This window comes from Saccoglossus kowalevskii, chromosome 5 (assembly GCF_978046115.1).
Source record: "Saccoglossus kowalevskii chromosome 5, keSacKowa6.1, whole genome shotgun sequence".
NCBI classification, from domain to species: Eukaryota; Metazoa; Hemichordata; class Enteropneusta; family Harrimaniidae; genus Saccoglossus; species Saccoglossus kowalevskii.
Window position 1 is genome coordinate 4,429,708 of NC_140645.1, and position 18,268 is coordinate 4,447,975.

Genomic DNA, 18,268 nt, shown 5'->3' on the forward strand with positions numbered 1-18,268 from the left:
CATTTTATTCCACCGTACATACTAACATTTTCGCGGGATTTTTTGCATAGCCGAAGCATTAAATGACATCCAATTGCGACGAATATTCAGCCTACTGCCAAACCAATGCAGAATACACCAGTTCTCGTCCGATCACTGAAGTTAAGCCCACCGGACGTGGTTAGTACTTGCATGGGAGACCGGCTGAGAATACCACAAGCAGTAGGCTCATCAACATTTTATTCCACCGTACATACTAACATTTTCGCGGGATTTGTTGCCTAGCCGAAGTATTAAATTACATTCAATTCCGACGAATATTCAGCCTACTGCCAAACCATTGCAGAATACAGCAGTTCACATCCGATCACTGAAGTTAAGCTACATCGGGCGTGGTTAGTACTTGCATGGTAGACCGGCTGGGAATACCACGTGCAGTAGGCTCATCAACATTTTTATTCCACCGTACATACTAACTTTTTCCCGGGATTTGTTGCCTAGCCGAAGTATTAAATTACATTCAATTCCGACGAATATTCAGCCTACTGCCAAACCATTGCAGAATACACCAGTTCACATCCGATCACTGAAGTTAAGCTGCATCGGGCGTGGTTAGTACTTGCATGGCAGACCGGCTGTGAATACCACTTGCAGTAGGCTCATCAACATTTTTATTCCACCGTACATACTAACTTTTTCGCGGGATTTGTTGCATAGCCGAAGCATTAAACGACATCCAATTCAGACGAATATTCAGCCTACTGCCAACCTATTCCAGAATACACCAGTTCTGGTCCGATCACTGAAGCTAAGCTGCATCGGGCGTGTTTAGTACTTGCATGGGAGACCGGCTGGGAATACCACGTGCAGTAGGCTCGTCAACATTTTTATTCCACATTACATACTAACATTTTCCCGGGATTTGTTGCCTAGCCGAAGTATTAAATTACATTCAATTCCGACGAATATTCAGCCTACTGCCAAACCATTGCAGAATACAGCAGTTCACATCCGATCACTGAAGTTAAGCTGCATCAGGTGTGGTTAGTACTTGCATGGCAGACCGGCTGTGAATACCACTTGCAGTCGGCTCATCAACATTTTTATTCCACCGTACATACTAACTTTTTCCCGGGATTATTTGCCTTGCCGAAGTATTAAATTACATCCAATTCCTACGAATATTCAGCCTACTGACAAACCATTGCAGAATACACCAGATCTCGTCCGATCACTGAAGTTTAGCCCACCGGACGTGGTTAGTACTTGCATGGGAGACCGGCTGAGAATACCACAAGCAGTAGGCTCATCAACATTTTATTCCACCGTACATACTAACATTTTCGCGGGATTTTTTGCATAGCCGAAGCATTAAACGACATCCAATTCCGACGAATATTCAGCCTACTGCCAACCCATTGCAGAATACACCAGTTCTCGTCCGATCACTGAAGCTAAGCTGCATCAGGCGTGGTTAGTACTTGCATGGGAGACCGGCTGGGAATACTACGTGCAGTAGGCTCATCGACATTTTTATTCCACATTACATACTAACATTTTCCCATGATTTTTTGCCTTGCCGAAGTATTAAATTACATCCAATTCCGACGAATATTCAGCCTACTGACAAACCATTGCAGAATACACCAGTTCTCGTCCGATCACTGAAGTTAAGCCCACCGGACATGGATAGTACTTGCATGGGAGACCGGCTGAGAATACCACAAGCAGTAGGCTCATCATCATTTTTATTCCACCGTACATACTAACTTTTTTCCGCGATTTTTTGTCTAGCCGAAGCGCTAAACGACATCCAATTTCGACGAATATTCAGCCTACTGCCAAACCATTGCAGAGTACACCAGTTCTCGTCCGATCACTGAAGCTAAGCTGCATCGGGCGTGGTTAGTACTTGCATGGGAGACCGGATGGGAATACCACAAGCAGTAGGCTCATCAACATTTTTATTCCACCGTACATACTTACATTTTCCCATGTTTTTTTGCCTAGCCGAAGCAATAAATGACATCCAATTGCAACAAATATTCAGCCTACTGCCAAACCAATGCAGAATACACCAGTTCTTGTCCGATCACTGAAGTTAAGCCCACCGGACGTGGTTAGTACTTGCATGGGAGACCGGCTGAGAATACCACAAGCAGTAGGCTCATCAACATTTTATTCCACCGTACATACTAACATTTTCGCGGGATTTTTTGCATAGCCGAAGCATTAAACGACATCCACTTCCGACGAATATTCCGCCTACTGCCAACCCATTGCAGAATACACCAGTTCTCGTCCGATCACTGAAGCTAAGCTGCATCGGGCGTGTTTAGTACTTGCATGGGAGACCGGCTGGGAATACCACGTGCAGTAGGCACATCGACATTTTTATTCCACATTACATACTAACATTTTCCCATGATTTTTTGCCTAGACGAAGCATTAAATGACATATAATACGGACGAATATTCAGCCTACTGCCAAAACATTGCAGAACACACCAGTTCTTGTCATATCAATGATGTTAAGCTGCATCGGGCGTGGTTAGTACTTGCATGGTAGACCGGCTGGGAATACCACGTGCAGTAGGCTCATCAACATTTTTATTCCACCGTACATACTAACTTTTTCCCGGGATTGTTTGCCTTGCCGAAGTATTAAATTACATCCAATTCCTACGAATATTCAGCCTACTGACAAACCATTGCAGAATACACCAGATCTCGTCCGATAACTGAAGTTAAGCCCACCGGACGTGGTTAGTACTTGCATGGGAGACCGGCTGAGAATACCACAAGCAGTAGGCTCATCAACATTTTATTCCACCGTACATACTAACTTTTTCGCGGGATTTGTTGCATAGCCGATGCATTAAACGACATCCAATTCCGACGAATATTCAGCCTACTGACAAACCATTGCAGAATACACCAGTTCTTGTCCGATCACTGAAGTTAAGCCCACCGGACGTGGATAGTACTTGCATGGGAGACCGGCTGAGAATACCACAAGCAGTAGGCTCATCATCATTTTTATTCCACCGTACATACTAACTTTTTCGCGGGATTTGTTGCATAGCCGAAGCATTAAACGACATCCAATTCCGACGAATATTCAGCCTACTGCCAACCTATTGCAGAATACACTAGTTCTCGTCCGATCACTAAAGCTAAGCTGCATCGGGCGTGGTTAGTACTTGCATGGGAGACCGGCTGGGAATACCACGTGCTGTAGGCTCATCAACTTTTTTTTTCTCCCGTACATACTAAATTTTTTTCCGCGATTTTTTGTCTAGCCGAAGCGCTAAACGACATCCAATTTCGACGAATATTCAGCCTACTGCCAAACCATTGCAGAGTACACCAGTTCTCGTCCGATCACTGAAGCTAAGCTGCATCGGGCGTGGTTAGTACTTGCATGGCAGACCGGCTGTGAATACCACTTGCAGTAGGCTCATCAACATTTTTATTCCACCGTACATACTAACTTTTTCCCGGGATTGTTTGCCTTGCCGAAGTATTAAATTACATCCAATTCCTACGAATATTCAGCCTACTGACAAACCATTGCAGAATACACCAGATCTCGTCCGATCACTGAAGTTAAGCCCACCGGACGTGGTTAGTACTTGCATGGGAGACCGGCTGAGAATACCACAAGCAGTAGGCTCATCAACATTTTATTCCACCGTACATACTAACTTTTTCGCGGGATTTGTTGCATAGCCGATGCATTAAACGACATCCAATTCCGACGAATATTCAGCCTACTGACAAACCATTGCAGAATACACCAGTTCTTGTCCGATCACTGAAGTTAAGCCCACCGGACGTGGATAGTACTTGCATGGGAGACCGGCTGAGAATACCACAAGCAGTAGGCTCATCATCATTTTTATTCCACCGTACATACTAACTTTTTCGCGGGATTTGTTGCATAGCCGAAGCATTAAACGACATCCAATTCCGACGAATATTCAGCCTACTGCCAACCCATTGCAGAATACACTAGTTCTCGTCCGATCACTAAAGCTAAGCTGCATCGGGCGTGGTTAGTACTTGCATGGGAGACCGGCTGGGAATACCACGTGCTGTAGGCTCATCAACTTTTTTTTTCTCCCGTACATACTAAATTTTTTTCCGCGATTTTTTGTCTAGCCGAAGCGCTAAACGACATCCAATTTCGACGAATATTCAGCCTACTGCCAAACCATTGCAGAGTACACCAGTTCTCGTCCGATCACTGAAGCTAAGCTGCATCGGGCGTGGTTAGTACTTGCATGGGAGAACGGATGGGAATACCACGTGCAGTTGGCTGTTGGACATTTTTATTCCACCATACATACTAACTATTTTCCATGATTTTTTGCCTAGCCGAAGCAATAAATGACCTCCAATTGCAAAGAACATTCAGCCTACAACCAAACCAATGCAGAATACACCAGTTCTCGTCTGATCACTGAAGTTAATCTGCATCGGGCGTGGTTAGTACTTGCATGGGAGACCGGCTGGGAATACCACGTGCAGTAGGCTCATCAACATTTTTATTCCACATTACATACTTACATTTTCCCATGTTTTTTTGCCTAGCCGAAGCAATAAATGACATCCAATTGCAACGAATATTCAGCCTACTGCCAAACCAATGCAGAATACACCAGTTCACGTCTGATTACTGAAGTTAAGTTGCATCGGGCGTGGTTAGTACTTGCAAGGGAGACCGGCTGGGAATACCACGTGCATTAGGCACATCAACATTTTTATTCCACCGTACATACTAACTTTTTTCCGGGATTTTTTGCCTAGCCGAAGTATTAAATTACATCCAATTCCGACGAATGTTCAACCGACTGACAAACCATTGCAGAATACACCAGTTCTCGTCCGATCACTGAAGTTAAGCTGCATTGGGAGTGGTTAGTACTTGCATGGGAGACCGGCTGAGAATACCATGTGCAGTAGGCTTTTTATTCCACCGTACATACTAACATTTTCCCATGATTTTTTGCCTAGACGAAGCATTAAATGACATACAATACGGACGAATATTCAGCCTACTGCCAAACCATTGCAGAACACACCAGTTCTTGTCATATCAATGAAGTTAAGCTGCATCGGGCGTGGTTAGTACTTGCATGGTAGACCGGCTGGGAATACCACGTGCAGTAGGCTCATCAACATTTTTATTCCACCGTACATACTAACTTTTTCCCGGGATTTGTTGCCTAGCCGAAGTATTAAATTACATTCAATTCCGACGAATATTCAGCCTACTGCCAAACCATTGCAGAATACACCAGTTCACATCCAATCACTGAAGTTAAGCTGCATCGGGCGTGGTTAGTACTTGCATGGTAGACCGGCTGTGAATACAACGCGCAGTAGGCTCATCAACATTTTTATTCCACCGTACATACTAACTTTTTCCCGGGATTTTTTGCCTAGCCGAAGTATTAAATTACATCCAATTCCGACGAATATTCAGCCTACTGACAAACCATTGCAGAATACACCAGTTCTCGTCTGATCACTGAAGTTAATCCCACCGGACGTGGTTAGTACTTGCATGGGAGACCGGCTGAGAATACCACAATCAGTAGGCTCATCAACATTTTTATTCCATCGTACATACTAACTTTTTCGCCGGATTTTTTGCATAGCCGAAGCATTAAACGACATCCAATTCCGAGGAATATTTAGCCTACTGCCAACCCATTGCAGAATACACCAGTTCTCGTCCGATCACTGAAGCTAAGCTGCATCGGGTGTGGTTAGTACTTGCATGGGAGACCGGCTGGGAATATCATGTGCAGTAGGCTCATCAACATTTTTATTCCACATTACATACTAACATTTTCCCATGATTTTTTGCCTAGACGAAGCATTAAATGACATACAATACGGACGAATATTCAGCCTACTGCCATACCATTGCAGAACACACCAGTTCTTGTCATATCAATGAAGTTAAGCTGCATCGGGCGTGGTTAGTACTTGCATGGTAGACCGGCTGGGAATACCACGTGCAGTAGGCTCATCAACATTTTTATTCCACATTACATACTAACATTTTCCCTTATTTTTTTACCTAGCCGAAGCAATAAATGACCTCCGATTGCAAAGAATAATCAGCCTACTTCCAAACCATTGCAGAATACTCCAGTTCTCGTCCGATCACTGAAGTTAATCTGCATCGGGCATGGTTAGTACTTGCATGGGAGACTGGCTGGGAATACCACGTGCAGTAGGATTTTCAACATTTTTATTCCACATTACATACTAACATTTTCCCATGTTTTTTTGCCTAGCCGAAGCAATAAATTACATCCAATTGCAAGGAATATTCAACCTACTGCCAACCCATTGCAGAATACACCAGTTCTCGTCTTATCACTGAAGTTAAGCTGCATCGGGCGTGGTTAGTACTTGCATGGGAGACCGGCTGGGAATACCACGTGCATTAGGCTCATCAACAATTTTATTCCACCGTACATACTAAATTTTTCCCGGGATTTTTTGCCTAGCCGAAGCATTAAATGACATCCAATTATGACGAATATTCAGCCTACTGCCAACCCATTGCAGAATACACCATTTCTCGTCCGTTCACTGAAGTTAATCTGCATCGGGCATGTTTAGTACTTGCATGGAGACCGGCTGGGAATACCGCGTGCAGTAGGCTTATCAACATTATTATTCCACCGTACATACAAACTTTTTCCCGATTTGTTGCCTAGCCGAAGTATTAAATTACATTCAATTCCGACGAATATTCAGCCTACTGCCAAACCACTGCAGAATACACCAGTTCTCATCCGATCACTGAAATTAAGCTGCATTGGGCGTGTTTAGTACTTGCATGGTAGACCGGCTGTGAATACCACGTGCAGTAGGCTCATCAACATTTTTATTCCACATTACATACTAACTTTTTCCTATGATTCTGCATTGGTTTGGCAGTAGGCTGAATATTCGTCGCAATTGGATGTCATTTAATGCTTCGGCTAGGCAAAAAATCATGGAAAAAAGTTAGTATGTATGGTGGAATAAAAATGTTGATAAGCCTACTGCACGTGGTATTCCCAGCCAGTCTCCCATGCAAATACTAACCTCGCCTGATGCAGCTTAACTTCAGTGATCGGTCGAGAACTGGTGTATTCTGCAATGGTTTGGCAGTAGGCTGAATATTGGTCGGAATTGAATTTAATTTAATACTTCGGCTTGGCAAAAAATTCCTGGAAAAAATTAGTATGTACGGTGGAATAAAAATGTTGATGAGCCTACTGCACGTGGTATTCCCAGCAGGTCTCCCATGCAAGTACTAACCACGCCCGATGCAGCTTAACTTCAGTGAACGGACGAGAAATGGTGTATTCTGCAATGGGTTGGCAGTAGGCTGAATATTCGTCATAATTGGATGTCATTTAATTCTTCGGCTAGGCAAAAAATTCCGGGAAAAATTTAGTATGTACGGTGGAATAAAATTGTTGATGAGCCTAATGCACGTGGTATTCCCAGCCGGTCTCCCATGCAAGTACTAACCACGCCCGATACAGCTTAACTTCAGTGATAAGACGTGAACTGGTGTATTCTGCATTGGTTTGGCAGTAGGCTGAATATTCCTTGCAATTGGATGTAATTTATTGCTTCGGCTAGGCAAAAAAACATGGGAAAATGTTAGTATGTAATGTGGAATAAAAATGTTGAAAATCCTACTGCACGTGGTATTCCCAGCCAGTCTCCCATGCAAGTACTAACCATGCCCGATGCAGATTAACTTCAGTGATCGGACGAGAACTGGAGTATTCTGCAATGGTTTGGAAGTAGGCTGATTATTCTTTGCAATCGGAGGTCATTTATTGCTTCGGCTAGGTAAAAAAAATAAGGGAAAATGTTAGTATGTAATGTGGAATAAAAATGTTGATGAGCCTACTGCACGTGGTATTCCCAGCCGGTCTACCATGCAAGTACTAACCACGCCCGATGCAGCTTAACTTCATTGATATGACAAGAACTGGTGTGTTCTGCAATGGTATGGCAGTAGGCTGAATATTCGTTCGTATTGTATGTCATTTAATGCTTCGTCTAGGCAAAAAATCATGGGAAAATGTTAGTATGTAATGTGGAATAAAAATGTTGATGAGCCTACTGCACGTGATATTCCCAGCCGGTCTCCCATGCAAGTACTAACCACACCCGATGCAGCTTAGCTTCAGTGATCGGACGAGAACTGGTGTATTCTGCAATGGGTTGCCAGTAGGCTAAATATTCGTCGGAATTGGATGTCGTTTAATGCTTCGGCTATGCAAAAAATCCGGCGAAAAAGTTAGTATGTACGGTGGAATAAAAATGTTGATGAGCCTACTGATTGTGGTATTCTCAGCCGGTCTCCCATGCAAGTACTAACCACGTCCGGTGGGATTAACTTCAGTGATCAGACGAGAACTGGTGTATTCTGCAATGGTTTGTCAGTAGGCTGAATATTCGTCGGAATTGGATGTAATTTAATACTTCGGCTAGGCAAAAAATCCCGGGAAAAAGTTAGTATGTACGGTGGAATAAAAATGTTGATGAGCCTACTGCGCGTTGTATTCACAGCCGGTCTACCATGCAAGTACTAACCACGCCCGATGCAGCTTAACTTCAGTGATCGGATGTGAACTGGTGTATTCTGCAATGGTTTGGCAGTAGGCTGAATATTCGTCGGAATTGAATGTAATTTAATACTTCGGCTAGGCAACAAATCCCGGGAAAAAGTTAGTATGTACGGTGGAATAAAAATGTTGATGAGCCTACTGCACGTGGTATACCCAGCCGGTCTACCATGCAAGTACTAACCACGCCCGATGCAGCTTAACTTCATTGATATGACAAGAACTGGTGTGTTCTGCAATGGTTTGGCAGTAGGCTGAATATTCGTCCGTATTGTATGTCATTTAATGCTTCGTCTAGGCAAAAAATCATGGGAAAATATTAGTATGTAATGTGGAATGAAAATGTCGATGAGCCTACTGCACGTGGTATTCCCAGCCGGTCTCCCATGCAAGTAATAACCACGTCCGGTGGGCTTAACTTCAGTGATCGGACGAGATCTGGTGTATTCTGCAATGGATTGTCAGTAGGCTGAATATTCGTAGGAATTGGATGTAATTTAATACTTCGGCAAGGCAAAAAATCCCGGGAAAAAGTTAGTATGTACGGTGGAATAAAAATGTTGATGAGCCTACTGCAAGTGGTATTCACAGCCGGTCAGCCATTCAAGTACTAACCACGCCCGATGCAGCTTAACTTCATTGATATGACAAGAACTGGTATGTTCTGCAATGGTTTGGCCGTAGGCTGAATATTCGTTCGTATTGTATATCATTTAATGCTTCGTCTAGGCAAAAAATCATGGGAAAATGTTAGTATGTAATGTGGAATAAAAATGTCGATGAGCCTACTGCACATGGTATTCCCAGCCGGTCTCCCATGCAAGTACTAACCACGCCCGATGCAGCTTAGCTTCAGTGATCGGACGAGAACTGGTGTATTCTGCAATGGGTTGGCAGTAGGCTAAATATTCGTCGGAATTGGATGTCGTTTAATGCTTCGGCTATGCAAAAAATCCCGCGAAAATGTTAGTATGTACGGTGGAATAAAATGTTGATGAGCCTAATGCTTGTGGTATTCTCAGCTGGTCTCCCATGCAAGTACTAACCACGTCCGGTGGGCTTAACTTCAGTGATCGGACGAGAACTGGTGTATTCTGCATTGGTTTGGCAGTAGGCTGAATATTCGTCGCAATTGGATGTCATTTAATGCTTCGGCTAGGCAAAAAATCATGGAAAAAAGTTAGTATGTACGGTGGAATAAAAATGTTGTTAAGCCTACTGCACATGGTATTCTCAGCCGGTCTCCCATGCAAGTACTAACCACGCCCAATGCAGCTTAACTTCAGTGATCGGACGAGAACTGGTGTATTCTGCAATGGTTTGTCAGTCGGTTGAATATTCGTCGGAATTGGATGTAATTTAATACTTCGGCTAGGCAAAAAATCCCGGGAAAAAGTTAGTATGTACGGTGGAATAAAAATGTTGATGAGCCTAATGCACGTGGTATTCCCAGCCGGTCTCCCTTGCAAGTACTAACCACGCCCGATGCAACTTAACTTCAGTAATCAGACGTGAACTGGTGTATTCTGCATTGGTTTGGCAGTAGGCTGAATATTCGTTGCAATTGGATGTCATTTATTGCTTCGGCTAGGCAAAAAAACATGGGAAAATGTAAGTATGTAATGTGGAATAAAAATGTTGATGAGCCTACTGCACGTGGTATTCCCAGCCGGTCTCCCATGCAAGTACTAACCACGCCCGATGCAGATTAACTTCAGTGATCAGACGAGAACTGGTGTATTCTGCATTGGTTTGGCTGTAGGCTGAATATTCTTTGCAATTGGAGGTCATTTATTGCTTCGGCTAGGCAAAAAATCATGGAAAATAGTTAGCATGTATGGTGGAATAAAAATGTCCAACAGCCAACTGCACGTGGTATTCCCATCAGTTCTCCCATGCAAGTACTAACCACGTCCGGTGGGCTTAGCTTCAGTGATCGGACGAGAACTGGTGTATTCTGCAATGGTTTGTCAGTAGGCTGAATATTCGTAGGAATTGGATGTAATTTAATACTTCGGCAAGGCAAAAAATCCCGGGAAAAAGTTAGTATGTACGGTGGAATAAAAATGTTGATGAGCCTACTGCAAGTGGTATTCACAGCCGGTCTGCCATGCAAGTACTAACCACGCCCGATGCAGCTTAACTTCCCAGCCGGTCTCCCATGCAAGTACTAAACACGCCCGATGCAGCTTAGCTTCAGTGATCGGACCAGAACTGGTGTATTCTGGAATGGGTTGGCAGTAGGCTGAATATTCGTCTGAATTGGATGTCGTTTAATGCTTCGGCTATGCAACAAATCCCGCGAAAAAGTTAGTATGTACGGTGGAATAAAAATGTTGATGAGCCTACTGCAAGTGGTATTCACAGCCGGTCTGCCATGCAAGTACTAACCACGCCCGATGCAGCTTAACTTCAGTGATCGGATGTGAACTGGTGTATTCTGCAATGGTTTGGCAGTAGGCTGAATATTCGTCGGAATTGAATGTAATTTAATACTTCGGCTAGGCAACAAATCCCGGGAAAAAGTTAGTATGTACGGTGGAATAAAAATGTTGATGACCCTACTGCACGTGGTATTCCCAGCCGGTCTACCATGCAAGTACTAACCACGCCCGATGCAGCTTAACATCATTGATATGACAAGAACTGGTGTGTTCTGCAATGTTTTGGCAGTAGGCTGAATATTCGTCCTTATTATATGTCATTTAATGCTTCGTCTAGACAAAAAATCATGGGAAAATGTTAGTATGTAATGTGGAATAAAAATGTCGATGTGCCTACTGCACGTGGTATTCCCAGCCGGTCTCCCATGCAAGTACTAAACACGCCCGATGCAGCTTAGCTTCAGTGATCGGACGAGAACTGGTGTATTCTGCAATGGGTTGGCAGTAGGCTGAATATTCGTCGGAAGTGGATGTCGTTTAATGCTTCGGCTATGCAAAAAATCCCGCGAAAATGTTAGTATGTACGGTGGAATAAAATGTTGATGAGCCTACTGCTTGTGGTATTCACAGCCGGTCTCCCATGCAAGTACTAACCACGTCCGGTGGGCTTAACTTCAGTGATCGGACAAGAACTGGTGTATTCTGCATTGGTTTGGCAGTAGGCTAAATACTTGTTGCAATTGGATGTCATTTATTGCTTCGGCTAGGCAAAAAAACATGGGAAAATGTAAGTATGTAATGTGGAATAAAAATGTTGATGAGCCTACTGCTTGTGGTATTCCCATCCGGTCTCCCATGCAAGTACTAACCACGCCCGATGCAGCTTAGCTTCAGTGATCGGACGAGAACTGGTGTACTCTGCAATGGTTTGGCAGTAGGCTGAATATTCGTCGAAATTGGATGTCGTTTAGCGCTTCGGCTAGACAAAAAATCGCGGAAAAAAGTTAGTATGTACGGTGGAATAAAAATGATGATGAGCCTACTGCTTGTGGTATTCTCAGCCGGTCTCCCATGCAAGTACTAACCACGTCCGGTGGGCTTAACTTCAGTGATCGGACGAGATCTGGTGTATTCTGCAATGGTTTGTCAGTAGGCTGAATATTCGTAGGAATTGGATGTAATTAAATACTTCGGCAAGGCAAAAAATCCCGGGAATAAGTTAGTATGTACGGTGGAATAAAAATGTTGATGAGCCTACTGCAAGTGGTATTCACAGCCGGTCTGCCATGCAAGTACTAACCACGCCCGATGCAGCTTAACTTCAGTGATCGGATGTGAACTGCTGTATTCTGCAATGGTTAGGCAGTAGGCTGAATATTCGTCGAAATTGAATGTAATTTAATACTTCGGCTAGGCAACAAATCCCGGGAAAATGTTAGTATGTAATGTGGAATAAAAATGTTGACGAGCCTACTGCACGTGGTATTCCCAGCCGGTCTCCCATGCAAGTACTAAACACGCCCGATGCAGCTTAGCTTCAGTGATCGGACCAGAACTGGTGTATTCTGGAATGGGTTGGCAGTAGGCTGAATATTCGTCTGAATTGGATGTCGTTTAATGCTTCGGCTATGCAACAAATCCCGCGAAAAAGTTAGTATGTACGGTGGAATAAAAATGATGATGAGCCTACTGCTTGTGGTATTCTCAGCCGGTCTTCCATGCAAGTACTATCCACGTCCGGTGGGCTTAACTTCAGTGATCGGACGAGAACTGGTGTATTCTGCAATGGTTTGTCAGTAGGCTGAATATTCGTCGGAATTGGATGTAATTTAATACTTCGGCAAGGCAAAAAATCATGGGAAAATGTTAGTATGTAATGTGGAATAAAAATGTCGATGAGCCTACTGCACGTGGTATTCCCAGCCGGTCTCCCATGCAAGTACTAACCACGCCTGATGCAGCTTAGCTTCAGTGATCGGACGAGAACTGGTGTATTCTGCAATGGGTTGGCAGTAGGCTGAATATTCGTCGGAATTGGATGTTGTTTAATGCTTCGGCTATGCAAAAAATCCCGCGAAAATGTTAGTATGTACGGTGGAATAAAATGTTGTTGAGCCTACTGCTTGTGGTATTCTCAGCCGGTCTCCCATGCAAGTACTAACCACGTCCGGTGGGCTTAACTTCAGTGATCGGACGAGATCTGGTGTATTCTGCAATGGTTTGTCAGTAGGCTGAATATTCGTAGGAATTGGATGTAATTTAATACTTCGGCAAGGCAAAAAATCCCGGGAAAAAGTTAGTATGTACGGTGGAATAAAAATGTTGATGAGCCTACTGCAAGTGGTATTCACAGCCGGTCTGCCATGCAAGTACTAACCACGCCCGATGCAGCATAACTTCAGTGATCGGATGTGAACTGCTGTATTCTGCAATGGTTTGGCAGTAGGCTGAATATTCGTCGGAATTGAATGTAATTTAATACTTCGGCTAGGCAACAAATCCCGGGAAAATGTTAGTATGTAATGTGGAATAAAAATGTCGACGAGCCTACTGCACGTGGTATTCCCAGCCGGTCTCCCATGCAAGTACTAAACACGCCCGATGCAGCTTAGCTTCAGTGATCGGACGAGAACTGGTGTATTCTGGAATGGGTTGGCAGTAGGCTGAATATTCGTCGGAATTGGATGTCGTTTAATGCTTCGGCTATGCAAAAAATCCCGCGAAAATGTTAGTATGTATGGTGGAATAAAATGTTGATGAGCCTACTGCTTGTGGTATTCTCAGCCGGTCTCCCATGCAAGTACTAACCACGTCCGGTGGGCTTAACTTCAGTGATCCGACGAGATCTGGTGTATTCTGCAATGGTTTGTCAGTAGGCTGAATATTCGTAGGAATTGGATGTAATTAATACTTCGGCAAGGCAAAAAATCCCGGGAAAAAGTTAGTATGTACGGTGGAATAAAAATGTTGATGAGCCTACTGCAAGTGGTATTCTCAGCCGGTCTGCCATGCAAGTACTAACCACGCCCGATGCAGCTTAACTTCAGTGATCGGATGTGAACTGGTGTATTCTGCAATGATTTGGCAGTAGGCTGAATATTCGTCGGAATTGAATGTAATTTAATACTTCGGCAAGGCAACAAATCCCGGGAAAAAGTTAGTATGTACGGTGGAATAAAAATGTTGATGAGCCTACTGCACGTGGTATTCCCAGCCGGTCTACCATGCAAGTACTAACCACGCCCAATGCAGCTTAACTTCATTGATATGACAAGAACTGGTGTGTTCTGCAATGTTTTGGCAGTAGGCTGAATATTCGTCCGTATTGTATGTCATTTAATGCTTCGTCTAGGCAAAAAATCATGGGAAAATGTTAGTATGTAATGTGGAATAAAAATGTCGATGAGCCTAATGCAAGTGGTATTCCCAGCCAGTCTCCCATGCAAGTACTAACCACGCCCGATGCAGCTTAGCTTCAGTGATCGGACGAGAACTGGTGTATTCTGCAATGGGTTGGCAGTAGGCTGAATATTCGTCGGAATTGGATGTCGTTTAATGCTTCGGCTATGCAAAAAATCCCGCGAAAAAGTTAGTATGTACGGTGGAATAAAAATGTTGATGAGCCTACTGCTTGTGGTATTCTCAGCCGGTCTCCCATGCAAGTACTAACCACGTCCGGTGGGCTTAACTGCAGTGATCGGACGAGAACTTGTGTATTGTGCAATGGTTTGGCAGTAGGCTGAATATTCGTCGGAATTGAATGTCATTTAATGCTATGGCTCGGCAAAAAATCACAGGAAAAAGTTAGTATGTAATGTGGAATAAAACTGTTGATGAGCCTACTGCATGTGGTATTCCCAGCCGGTGTACCATGCAAGTACTAACCACGCCCGATGCAGCTTAACTTCAGTGATCGGACGAGAACTGGTGTATTCTGCAATGGGTTGGCAGTAGGCTGAATATTCGACGGAATTGGATGTCGTTTAATGCGTCGGCTATGCAAAAAATCCCGCGAAAAAGTTAGTATGTACGGTGGAATAAAAATGTTGATGAGCCTACTGGACGTGGTATTCCCAGCCGGTCTACCACGCAAGTACTCACCACGCCCGATGCAGCTTAACTTCATTGATATGACGAGAACTAGTGTGTTCTGCAATGGTTTGGCTGTAGGCTGAATATTTGTCCGTATTGTATGTCATTTAATGCTTCATTTAGGCAAAAAATCATGGGAAAATGTTAGTATGTAATGTGGAATAAAAATATTGATGAGCCTACTGCACGTGGTATTCCCTGCCGGTCTCCCATGCAAGTACAATCCACGCCCGATGCAACTTAACTTCAGTGATCGGACGAGAACTGGTGTATTCTGCAATGGGTTGGCAGTAGTCTGAATATTCGTCGGAATTGGATGTCGTTTAATGCTTCGGCTAGGCAAAAAATCCCGGGAAAAAGTTAGTATGTACGGTGGAATAAAAATATTGATGAGCCTACTGCACGTGGTATTCCCAGCCGTTCTACCATGCAAGTACTAACCACGCCCTATGCAGCTTAACTTCAGTGATCGGACGAGAACTGGTGTATTCTGCAATGGTTTAGAAGTAGGCTGAATATTCGTCGCAATTGGATGTCATTTAATGCTTCGGCTAGGCAAAAAATCATGGAAAAAAGTTAGTATGTACGGTGGAATAAAAATGTTGGTGAGCCTACTGCACATGGCATTCTCAGCCGGTCTCCCATGCAAGTACTAACCACGCCCGATGCAGCTTAACTTCAGTGATCGGACGAGAACTGGTGTATTCTGCAATGGTTAGGCAGTAGGCTGAATATTCGACCGAATTGTATGTCATTTAATGCTTCGTCTAGGCAAAAAATCATTGGAAAAAGTTAGCATGTCATGTGGAATAAAAATGTTTATGAGCCTACTGCACGAGGTATTCCCCGCCGGTCTCTCGTGCAAGTACTAACCACGCCCGATGCGGCTTAGCTTCAGTGATCGGACGAGAACTGGTGTATTCTGCAATGGTTTGGCAATAGGCTGAATATTTGTCGGAATTGGATTTCAATTAATGCTTCGGCTAGGCAAAAAATCACGGGAAAAAGTTGGTATGTACGGTGGAATAAAAATATTGATAAGGCTACTGCACGTGGTATTCCCAGCCGGTCTCCCATGCAATTACTAACCATGCCCGATGCAGATTAACTTCAGTGATCGGACGAGAACTGGTGTATTCTGCATTGGTTTGGCAGTAGGCTGAATATTCTTTGCAATTAGATGTCATTTAATGCTTCGCCTAGGCAAAAAATCATGGGAAAAAGTTGGTACGTACGGTGGAATTAAAATGTTGATGAGCCTAATGCACGTGGTATTCCCAGCCGGTCTCCATGCATGTACTAACCACGCCCGATGCAGCTTAACTTCAGTGATCGGACGAGAACTGGTGTATTCTGCAATGGTTTGGCAGTAGGCTGAATATTCGTCCTAATTGTATGTCATTTAATGCTTCGTCTAGGCAAAAAATCATGGGAAAATGTTAGTATGTAATGTGGAATAAAAATGTTGATGAGCCTACTGCACGAGGTATTCCCAGCCGGTCTCCCGTGCAAGTACTAACCACGCCCGATGCGGCTTAGCTTCAGTGATAGGACGAGAACTGGTGTATTCTGCAATGGTTTGGCAGTAGGCTGAATATTTGTCGGAATTGGATTTCAATTAATGATTCGGCTAGGCAAAAAATCACGGGAAAAAAGTGGTATGTATGGTTGAATAAAAATGTTGATAAGCCTACTGCACTTTTTAATCCCAGCAGGTCTCCCATGCAAGTACTAACCACGCCCGATGCAGCTTAACATCAGTGATCGGACGAGAACTGGTGTATTCTGCAATGGTTTGGCAGTAGACTGAATATTCGTCGGAATTGGATGTAATTTAATACTTCGGCTAGGCAACAAATCCCGGGAAAAAGTTGGTATGTACGGTGGAATTAAAATGTTGATGAGCGTACTGCACGTGGTATTCCCAGCCTGTCTCACATCCAAGTACTAACCACGCCCGATGCAGCTTAACTTCAGTGATCGGACGAGAACTGGTGTATTCTGCAATGGTTTGGCAGTAGGCTGAATATTCATCCTAATTTTATGTCATTTAATGCTTCGTCTAGGCAAAAAATCATGGGAAAAAGTTAGCATGTAATGTGGAATAAAAATGTTGATGAGCCTACTGCACGAGGTATTCCCAGCCGGTCTCCCGTGCAAGTACTAACCACGCCCGATGCAGCTTAGCTTCAGTAATCGGACGAGAACTGGTGTATTCTGCAATGGTTTGGCAGTAGGCTGATTATTTGTCGGAATTGGATTTCAATTAATGCTTCAGCTAGGCAAAAATTCACGGGAAAAAGATAGCATGTAAAGTGGAATAAAAATATTGATAAGCCTACTGCACGTGGTATTCCCAGCAGGTCTCCCATGCAAGTACTAACCACGCCCAATGCAGCTTAACTTCAGTGATCGGACGATAACTGGTGTAATTTGCAACGGTTTGGCAGTAGACTGAATATTCTTCGGAATTGGATGTAATTTAATACTTCGGCTAGGCAACAAATCCCGGGAAAAAGTTGGTATGTACGGTGGAATAAAAAAATGTTGATGAGCGTACTGCACGTGGTACTCCCAGCCGGTCTCACATCCAAGTACTAACCACGCCCGATGCAGCTTAACTTCAGTGATAGGACGACAACGGGTGTATTCTGCAATGGTTTGGCAGTAGGCTGAATATTCGTCGGAATTGGATGTAACTTAATACTTCGGCTAGGCAAAAAATCCCGGGAAAAAGTTAGTATGTACGGTGGAATAAAAATGTTGATGAGCCTAATGCACGTGGTATTCCCAGCTGGTCTCCCATGCAATTACTAACCACGCTCGATGCAGCTTAACTTCAGTGATTGGACGAGAACTGGTGTATTCTGCAATGGTTTGGCAGTAGGCTGAATATTCGTCGAAATTGGATGTAATTTAATACTTCGGCTAGGCAACAAATCCCGGGAAAAAGTTGGTATGTACGGTGGAATAAAAATGTTGATAAGCCTACTGCACGTGGTATTCCCAGCCAGTCTCCCATGCAATTACTAAGCATGCCCGATGCAGATTAACTTCAGTGATCGGACGAGAACTGGTGTATTCTGCATTGGTTTGGCAGTAAGCTGAATATTCGTCGAAATTGGATGTAATTTAATACTTCGGCTAGGCAAC

At 43.8% G+C, this 18,268-nt stretch overlaps 58 pseudogenes; 22 read left to right on the forward strand and 36 right to left on the reverse strand.

Moving 5' to 3' along the window:
* Positions 1–89: 89 nt before the first annotated feature.
* LOC146744614 (5S ribosomal RNA) lies at positions 90–208 on the forward strand (annotated as a pseudogene).
* Positions 209–303: 95 nt separating this feature from the next.
* LOC146744615 (5S ribosomal RNA) lies at positions 304–423 on the forward strand (annotated as a pseudogene).
* A 96-nt stretch (positions 424–519) lies between these two features.
* On the forward strand, positions 520–639 carry LOC146744616 (5S ribosomal RNA; annotated as a pseudogene).
* A 96-nt stretch (positions 640–735) lies between these two features.
* LOC146744617 (5S ribosomal RNA) lies at positions 736–855 on the forward strand (annotated as a pseudogene).
* Positions 856–951: 96 nt separating this feature from the next.
* Positions 952–1,071, forward strand: LOC146744618 (5S ribosomal RNA; annotated as a pseudogene).
* A 310-nt stretch (positions 1,072–1,381) lies between these two features.
* On the forward strand, positions 1,382–1,501 carry LOC146744619 (5S ribosomal RNA; annotated as a pseudogene).
* A 311-nt stretch (positions 1,502–1,812) lies between these two features.
* On the forward strand, positions 1,813–1,932 carry LOC146744620 (5S ribosomal RNA; annotated as a pseudogene).
* Positions 1,933–2,242: 310 nt separating this feature from the next.
* Positions 2,243–2,362, forward strand: LOC146744621 (5S ribosomal RNA; annotated as a pseudogene).
* A 741-nt stretch (positions 2,363–3,103) lies between these two features.
* LOC146744622 (5S ribosomal RNA) lies at positions 3,104–3,223 on the forward strand (annotated as a pseudogene).
* Positions 3,224–3,320: 97 nt separating this feature from the next.
* Positions 3,321–3,440, forward strand: LOC146744623 (5S ribosomal RNA; annotated as a pseudogene).
* Positions 3,441–3,965: 525 nt separating this feature from the next.
* LOC146744624 (5S ribosomal RNA) lies at positions 3,966–4,085 on the forward strand (annotated as a pseudogene).
* A 97-nt stretch (positions 4,086–4,182) lies between these two features.
* On the forward strand, positions 4,183–4,302 carry LOC146744625 (5S ribosomal RNA; annotated as a pseudogene).
* A 96-nt stretch (positions 4,303–4,398) lies between these two features.
* On the forward strand, positions 4,399–4,518 carry LOC146744626 (5S ribosomal RNA; annotated as a pseudogene).
* Positions 4,519–4,614: 96 nt separating this feature from the next.
* LOC146744627 (5S ribosomal RNA) lies at positions 4,615–4,734 on the forward strand (annotated as a pseudogene).
* A 96-nt stretch (positions 4,735–4,830) lies between these two features.
* Positions 4,831–4,950, forward strand: LOC146744628 (5S ribosomal RNA; annotated as a pseudogene).
* Positions 4,951–5,037: 87 nt separating this feature from the next.
* LOC146744629 (5S ribosomal RNA) lies at positions 5,038–5,157 on the forward strand (annotated as a pseudogene).
* Positions 5,158–5,253: 96 nt separating this feature from the next.
* On the forward strand, positions 5,254–5,373 carry LOC146744630 (5S ribosomal RNA; annotated as a pseudogene).
* Positions 5,374–5,684: 311 nt separating this feature from the next.
* On the forward strand, positions 5,685–5,804 carry LOC146744631 (5S ribosomal RNA; annotated as a pseudogene).
* Positions 5,805–5,900: 96 nt separating this feature from the next.
* LOC146744632 (5S ribosomal RNA) lies at positions 5,901–6,020 on the forward strand (annotated as a pseudogene).
* Positions 6,021–6,116: 96 nt separating this feature from the next.
* On the forward strand, positions 6,117–6,236 carry LOC146744633 (5S ribosomal RNA; annotated as a pseudogene).
* A 96-nt stretch (positions 6,237–6,332) lies between these two features.
* On the forward strand, positions 6,333–6,452 carry LOC146744634 (5S ribosomal RNA; annotated as a pseudogene).
* Positions 6,453–6,761: 309 nt separating this feature from the next.
* LOC146744635 (5S ribosomal RNA) lies at positions 6,762–6,881 on the forward strand (annotated as a pseudogene).
* A 165-nt stretch (positions 6,882–7,046) lies between these two features.
* Positions 7,047–7,166, reverse strand: LOC146744636 (5S ribosomal RNA; annotated as a pseudogene).
* Positions 7,167–7,262: 96 nt separating this feature from the next.
* Positions 7,263–7,382, reverse strand: LOC146744637 (5S ribosomal RNA; annotated as a pseudogene).
* Positions 7,383–7,478: 96 nt separating this feature from the next.
* Positions 7,479–7,598, reverse strand: LOC146744638 (5S ribosomal RNA; annotated as a pseudogene).
* Positions 7,599–7,694: 96 nt separating this feature from the next.
* LOC146744639 (5S ribosomal RNA) lies at positions 7,695–7,814 on the reverse strand (annotated as a pseudogene).
* Positions 7,815–7,911: 97 nt separating this feature from the next.
* On the reverse strand, positions 7,912–8,031 carry LOC146744640 (5S ribosomal RNA; annotated as a pseudogene).
* A 96-nt stretch (positions 8,032–8,127) lies between these two features.
* Positions 8,128–8,247, reverse strand: LOC146744641 (5S ribosomal RNA; annotated as a pseudogene).
* Positions 8,248–8,558: 311 nt separating this feature from the next.
* On the reverse strand, positions 8,559–8,678 carry LOC146744642 (5S ribosomal RNA; annotated as a pseudogene).
* A 743-nt stretch (positions 8,679–9,421) lies between these two features.
* On the reverse strand, positions 9,422–9,541 carry LOC146744643 (5S ribosomal RNA; annotated as a pseudogene).
* Positions 9,542–9,851: 310 nt separating this feature from the next.
* Positions 9,852–9,971, reverse strand: LOC146744644 (5S ribosomal RNA; annotated as a pseudogene).
* A 96-nt stretch (positions 9,972–10,067) lies between these two features.
* LOC146744645 (5S ribosomal RNA) lies at positions 10,068–10,187 on the reverse strand (annotated as a pseudogene).
* Positions 10,188–10,283: 96 nt separating this feature from the next.
* Positions 10,284–10,403, reverse strand: LOC146744646 (5S ribosomal RNA; annotated as a pseudogene).
* Positions 10,404–10,981: 578 nt separating this feature from the next.
* On the reverse strand, positions 10,982–11,101 carry LOC146744647 (5S ribosomal RNA; annotated as a pseudogene).
* Positions 11,102–11,413: 312 nt separating this feature from the next.
* On the reverse strand, positions 11,414–11,533 carry LOC146744648 (5S ribosomal RNA; annotated as a pseudogene).
* Positions 11,534–11,843: 310 nt separating this feature from the next.
* On the reverse strand, positions 11,844–11,963 carry LOC146744649 (5S ribosomal RNA; annotated as a pseudogene).
* A 311-nt stretch (positions 11,964–12,274) lies between these two features.
* Positions 12,275–12,394, reverse strand: LOC146744650 (5S ribosomal RNA; annotated as a pseudogene).
* A 96-nt stretch (positions 12,395–12,490) lies between these two features.
* LOC146744651 (5S ribosomal RNA) lies at positions 12,491–12,610 on the reverse strand (annotated as a pseudogene).
* Positions 12,611–12,921: 311 nt separating this feature from the next.
* On the reverse strand, positions 12,922–13,041 carry LOC146744652 (5S ribosomal RNA; annotated as a pseudogene).
* Positions 13,042–13,351: 310 nt separating this feature from the next.
* Positions 13,352–13,471, reverse strand: LOC146744653 (5S ribosomal RNA; annotated as a pseudogene).
* Positions 13,472–13,567: 96 nt separating this feature from the next.
* On the reverse strand, positions 13,568–13,687 carry LOC146744654 (5S ribosomal RNA; annotated as a pseudogene).
* Positions 13,688–13,996: 309 nt separating this feature from the next.
* On the reverse strand, positions 13,997–14,116 carry LOC146744655 (5S ribosomal RNA; annotated as a pseudogene).
* A 312-nt stretch (positions 14,117–14,428) lies between these two features.
* On the reverse strand, positions 14,429–14,548 carry LOC146744656 (5S ribosomal RNA; annotated as a pseudogene).
* A 311-nt stretch (positions 14,549–14,859) lies between these two features.
* LOC146744657 (5S ribosomal RNA) lies at positions 14,860–14,979 on the reverse strand (annotated as a pseudogene).
* A 312-nt stretch (positions 14,980–15,291) lies between these two features.
* LOC146744658 (5S ribosomal RNA) lies at positions 15,292–15,411 on the reverse strand (annotated as a pseudogene).
* A 96-nt stretch (positions 15,412–15,507) lies between these two features.
* On the reverse strand, positions 15,508–15,627 carry LOC146744659 (5S ribosomal RNA; annotated as a pseudogene).
* A 96-nt stretch (positions 15,628–15,723) lies between these two features.
* On the reverse strand, positions 15,724–15,843 carry LOC146744660 (5S ribosomal RNA; annotated as a pseudogene).
* Positions 15,844–15,939: 96 nt separating this feature from the next.
* LOC146744661 (5S ribosomal RNA) lies at positions 15,940–16,059 on the reverse strand (annotated as a pseudogene).
* Positions 16,060–16,155: 96 nt separating this feature from the next.
* On the reverse strand, positions 16,156–16,275 carry LOC146744662 (5S ribosomal RNA; annotated as a pseudogene).
* Positions 16,276–16,371: 96 nt separating this feature from the next.
* Positions 16,372–16,490, reverse strand: LOC146744663 (5S ribosomal RNA; annotated as a pseudogene).
* Positions 16,491–16,586: 96 nt separating this feature from the next.
* On the reverse strand, positions 16,587–16,706 carry LOC146744664 (5S ribosomal RNA; annotated as a pseudogene).
* Positions 16,707–16,802: 96 nt separating this feature from the next.
* Positions 16,803–16,922, reverse strand: LOC146744665 (5S ribosomal RNA; annotated as a pseudogene).
* A 96-nt stretch (positions 16,923–17,018) lies between these two features.
* LOC146744666 (5S ribosomal RNA) lies at positions 17,019–17,138 on the reverse strand (annotated as a pseudogene).
* A 96-nt stretch (positions 17,139–17,234) lies between these two features.
* Positions 17,235–17,354, reverse strand: LOC146744667 (5S ribosomal RNA; annotated as a pseudogene).
* A 96-nt stretch (positions 17,355–17,450) lies between these two features.
* Positions 17,451–17,570, reverse strand: LOC146744668 (5S ribosomal RNA; annotated as a pseudogene).
* A 98-nt stretch (positions 17,571–17,668) lies between these two features.
* Positions 17,669–17,788, reverse strand: LOC146744669 (5S ribosomal RNA; annotated as a pseudogene).
* A 96-nt stretch (positions 17,789–17,884) lies between these two features.
* Positions 17,885–18,004, reverse strand: LOC146744670 (5S ribosomal RNA; annotated as a pseudogene).
* A 96-nt stretch (positions 18,005–18,100) lies between these two features.
* Positions 18,101–18,220, reverse strand: LOC146744671 (5S ribosomal RNA; annotated as a pseudogene).
* Between the last annotated feature and the right edge of the window lie 48 nt (positions 18,221–18,268).